Source organism: Temnothorax curvispinosus, unplaced genomic scaffold (genome assembly GCF_003070985.1).
Source record: "Temnothorax curvispinosus isolate PA1 unplaced genomic scaffold, ASM307098v1 QBEX01016595.1, whole genome shotgun sequence".
Lineage (NCBI taxonomy): Eukaryota > Metazoa > Arthropoda > Insecta > Hymenoptera > Formicidae > Temnothorax > Temnothorax curvispinosus.
The window spans coordinates 47,387-53,252 of NW_020226375.1; positions in this window are offsets into that span (position 1 = coordinate 47,387).

The window sequence follows — 5,866 nt, forward strand, 5'->3', positions numbered from 1 at the left end:
TAAAAAATAAATAGCACACAGTGCACGGTAAAGTATGTCAAAGTGTAGCGGAATATGCCAAAAACCGATGGAGAATAAACTGACATCTTTCTGCGAATTCTGTCCGCATTCTGTTCTTCCACGAAATTCGTGTGAACTGTATAGATAATGCAATGCATTTTTTTTAACAAACGTGGATAACTAAATTATGCAGATATGGCAAATGGATTATTGCGATTGTGAAACAGTTTATTTGCGTGCGTCTAATGTGTAAAATTAAACGCATACTTCTTACGTTTTACGTTTTACCACAAAATAACACCAAAATTATATTATTCTATAATATTGCTATGCTTTAATTTACTTCTTATAAATTTGTAACTATAGGTATCTATAAGTTTTTCAGAGATTGCCCTAACTGTTATAAACATATGATTATAACATATTAATATGCTATAATCATAAGATAATTATAAGATTAATTTTTAAATGATAATTATTTGCTGTAATTGTAACAAAGTTTTATCGTATAAATGAACGGACAAACGTGTTGCTAATTTAAAGTCCGGAGCTTCCTTAATTCCTGCGAATGTACTAATGCCGTACTCATAATGTCGCGCATATCACCGGCGGATTTTCGCGAGAGTATCCCGAGTTTACGGAGGTCGACCAACACAGGAATTACGTTTCGCGACTGTCGTCGCGCGGCCACTCATCACGCGAAATCCACCGTGCTAATCCACCTCGTTACTGCGATGAATCGTATACAAAAATACGTCTTCCATTTTGTATTGTTGCACATGAAAATACATCCAAATGGTATTTAAGATTAATTTAACATTAATCGGCTAGTATTACATTTTATCGCGAATTTATGACACTGCGATCTCAAAACACATTTTGCTAACTTGGTTTCGTTCCTAAACTTCCTAATTTACTTTCTATGATCTAACTTCGTATTTGCATCAAGAAGACTTCAAGAGATTGCCCTAAAAGTGATTAAAAATATATATTTGCTTAAGAGACTCTTCGCCAAATTCAAGTGAAGTTAAATCAATCTAATTTACTCCGGAAGAGAGAGCTAGGTTATATATCATCGGCATCAAAGGAGAATTTTATCAGTTTTGATTCCAAGGTTTCCAATTAAGGCTCGATGTGCTTTAATACGAACCGCGGTTAATTTTCACGAAAACTTTGCACGACTTTTCGACAGGCTCTTCCCCGCTCGACGTCGCGTCGGATACGAGAAAACCGAAGTTCCGGACGTGAATGAAAATGAAGAATAATTAACTTTCGAAGATAGAAGCAAGTTTCGGATCACGAAATATTTTGGATCCTTAATTATGTAATGTGCATTGTTATTGCGAGTGCAACTGCAACACGATCGTTCGCCTCGATGAAGCAAGATAAAAGATGCATTCGCAAAGCTCTCTCGCGTATGGCTCACGCGAAAATTGTTAGCCTATCCCCTTCGATTCGCGTTCGACGGTCCTTGCCGGCGCCATTATCGAGGTGCCTCGCAGACTCACGTCTTTACGGACGTCGAATTTACTGTTTCTCGCCTCGGGGAAGCGTGGTTTCATCAATTTTTGATCGATCGCTTTTCGCCTCGACTTGCGCCACGCCGAAGATGGATAAGAGCGACATCGAGAAGCGATCCACCGTCTTCACTTTGAATTCGCATTAAATTTTCCGCGCGAACGCTCCTGCCTGCGCGTCCTTCTTCCTTTTCTTCTTCTTTTTTGTGCCCGTCCGTTCCGCTCGCTCTTTTAACGACGGCTGTTCAAGGCGCGGTGGAAGGTTTTCGCGTCGGTATAATTTAATAAACGATATGAAAACGAGGGTCCTCGCGCAGACAGAGAAATATGCCGCTGCGAACTTTTATTCTATCAAAATAATATTAATTACATTAATATATGTTGTTATTTCTAGCTATCGTTGCAATCATTGATAAACAACGTTATTATCAACAAACTATGTCTACTATGTCTACATTCGCGAGACTTAGGCAGGTATTTATAGTCGGATCTTATATTTAAGACCGTCTTAAGTACAATCTTAAGATGTCATAAACCAATCACAGCCGTATTAACTTCTTAAGATATTATACTTAAATACAGTCTAGAAATAAGATCCGATTATGAATACCGGCCTTCGATATTCGATAGTTTAATATATATCTTGGGTTACATTGACACCTGTCGACAATATTTATGAAAATTAAGGCCCTATGCATTGCCGCATTTCAATCGACTTTATAAAATGGTAAATCAATTTAGCAAAGGTTTTTTTTTCGAACAATATTATCTTTTAGATTCGATAAGATATACTGTGAAAAAAAGGATCATGTACTAACGCAATTGTTTCCGCTCGTGGCCCATACGTTTTATCTGCACACGAAACGAATGCTCTTTCTAGTCGTGATCGATCTCATTCATACCATTGATCCATCCTCCCGCATCAATAATGCATCAAATTATACGCGAGCTTTTCCACGGATACCCGGCTATTACGGGCGCTTAAAAATATCGAACTAATTATTCTCCTTGATGCACGCATTTACAAATTCTCGCGTTTATAAATTCATATCGCAATTTATCATTTAATCTCTTACGCAAGCCTGCATTGTTAAAAAAAATGTTTGTGCTCAAAGTATCAGTGCCATATACATTTGTGCCATAATGTTTGTTATTGAAAATTAAATTACTTCGATTTAAACGTGAGCTAAAGCGTAAATATGTGATATGTGCAGCGTAAAATATAGTGATAACGTAAAGTAGGGCGATAACGTAAAATATCAACGTTGCAATTAAGGAAAATTAAGTAGATAGGTAATTTATCAATTTTATTGGTCTTAAGAGGGTAGAAAAAGTTGGTTGCGGCGAATGGTTGCAGCGATAATCGATTGTGTTTTACGGCCATTAATACTTCACTGGTCTTACGGGGGTGGTTGAAGAAGGGAAAGGGGACAAAGGGATTCCGATTATGGCTGCAAGAAAGAGAAGCTCTGATCCATAACAGGAGGATTTCGATACGAATACTGCTGCATCCTTATAATTATCGGAGGCTCAAGTTTCCAAATAAGATTACGATAGATTAATTTACGGAATGAATAAGTCGATTATGGAAAATATCCAGCATCGCGGAAAATTTTAACGAGTCCTCGAATCTGCCATGAGAAATAAGAAATGCAACTGTTTTCTATTTCAATAGGAAAAATATATGTTAAATAATATTCCAATGTATATTCTTTAATCGCCAATTAAATAGCATAACAATTAAAATATTAAGCAATCTTATACTATACAAAAGGTAAAATAATGGCATTAACCTACAAGAGAACACATTAGATCTTTGTAATGATTATTCACCTATTGTTGAAAGACTGCTTCCACATAATTGACATATTCAGATTCTATTCAAATGTAGAATTGATAAAACGATTTGATTGATGTAATTAATTATTTTAATAGCTCCGACGAAATTGTAAAATGTTTACTAAAGTATGTAATGTACTGCATTAAATTGTTTCTTGAATACTGCGCCAATAAAAATACTATTAAAATATAATTCGTATAAAACGCGAGAGAATTTTACACATTGTATTCTGCCTGCATTGTTGCTCTAGTATTGTTTGTCTGTTATTACGCAATGTTTTTCTGGCAATAATACGCTCAACGATAAATTGCGATTCCTCCTTATCTTTCGTACATTTGACGTCGAATATGACGGGATTAACATTCAAATTCTGTTTGTTTTTATTTATTGACTAGCTTTTTTTCCACTATACACGTGTTGCTTCATGATATCAGTTTGTACCTAGTTTACCTTGTAACAGAGGCTAAGCCTTCAGTCGGTGCGCCAATCTTACAATTAGACAGAAAGCATTGTCTCGTATCGAATTCAGACACTGGTGACTGTTGCGAAGTTGATTGTTCGGTAAGTAGATTACACATTATCATATAACACCTGCGAGTTACTAATTTGTTAGTCAATTCCTTTCATCTTTTTTCTTTTTTTAAAAGGCAGAGGTCAATTTCGTGATATTCCATTAGTTAATCTTTTTAACCAACTTCGCAGCAGACCACTGGTTTATAGAACATGACTACATTGTCACACTTTTATATATGCGTTGTTGACGACTCGTTTTAAAATTATTATAACTATATATTTCTAATTGTTACACTGAAAAAGGTCTAAGACCGAAACGTTGGAATTTGTATTTATGTTTGTATTAAAGTTATTTTTTTGCATTTCATTTTCCGCTTTAACATTAGCGTTTTGCTCTTATTTTTCTTATTTTAAATTTGATAATTTTGTATGTATATGTAAACTTGCAAATGTTACGGATACTATTAGTAAAAAATTTTTAAAAAAAGCTTTAATGTTAATTTTAAATTTGATTTACACCTCACAGAATCTACACAACATTTAAATTATAATATTAAAATTTGTAAATAATAGAAAAATGTATACATGCATAAAAACGCAGAGAAAGAAGAAAGTTTTATGTGATCGTAAGAAAGAGAAACGAAGTGATAAAATGCGGTTATGAGAGCTCAGGTAGGATAAGAGAGGCTATTGGAGTATATATGGGAATACTATAAGAAGGATCTATTTGGGACAATATGACTCGGAGGTTATCGATGTTTGCAAAACTGAACTCTGTAATAAAAGATCTAAGAAAAAAGGGGTGAATGAAGGAAACTGGTTTAAGAAAAGAATCCAGAGAAAATCTCATCAATTATATACGAAGGGAAAAAGAAGGAAGGAATATTCTGAGGAAAAGGTTTATCACTAAGGTTGAAGAACAGTTCCGTGTGGGTTGAAGAACACTTCTGAATAAAAATTGAAAAAGGGGAAAAAATAGCGAAGTGTCAATTAATATGTTTGAGAAAGAGAATAGATAAGTTGAACATCAAAGATTAGAAAGGAAGATAGCAAAATTATCAAGAATTTGAACGTTTTCTAACTTGTCAATTTCTTTAATGCTTTGTAAATCTTCTTGTTTCGACAATTTCTAATCTGTTTCACATCCACTCTAGGTTTCTAAAATCTGTGAATTCACCTCTTTATAAAAAAATTGAATAACAATGATAGAGAATTATTTGTGTGGCAATAACGTTATTATAATTACAAGAAGTGTTATTATCAAGAAATGTGAGAACAATCGAAAAAAAAGGAAGTAAAGAAATTAGTCAAATTAATATATTTTCTCTAAATAGATTCTTACAAAAGAAATTAAATTTGTCAGTCAGCAGTTAATAGGTATAGCAATAGCTAACCCGAAGTAACAGAAGTAAAAATTTCTATGAAAAATTGCTCAGTCGCTCGGTTAAACGTTAGTTCTGGGAAAAATATAACCGTAGGTATAACGATTACGCGTAACTAAAAATTGATTAGCTATTCTATCTATTTCAAAGATTTTTAAGTTATACTATAGTCAATTCTCCCAATTAGTTCTGTCGATATTCAGTTACGCAAAAATAATTTTCACTTAAGAGGACTAACCAAAATGTTAATCAGAGTTACGGATATCCAAATAATTTGATTATCTAAAATCGTGGGCCCTAAAGTGGGTTATTTCCGTCTTTATTTTTCCCAGAGTTGTTATGTTAAAGTTTGAAATATTTTTTATGCATCACGCTCAACTTTGTGCAGTTTCTCTTTCGCCTAAAAAATTCATTTTTTCCAAGTTGTATATGATATTGAGTGTATATATGTGTGTGTGCACATGTTTGTTATTTTATCCTTAAAAAACAATTTTTTAAAAGCTGTTTCTCGCTAAATAATTGTCCGACGTTTAAGTTTTAACTCTCGTTCTAAAGCTGTGCATGGGACTTTTGCAGGAAAAAAAAGACTCGTGAAATCCGTACATATATAGTTT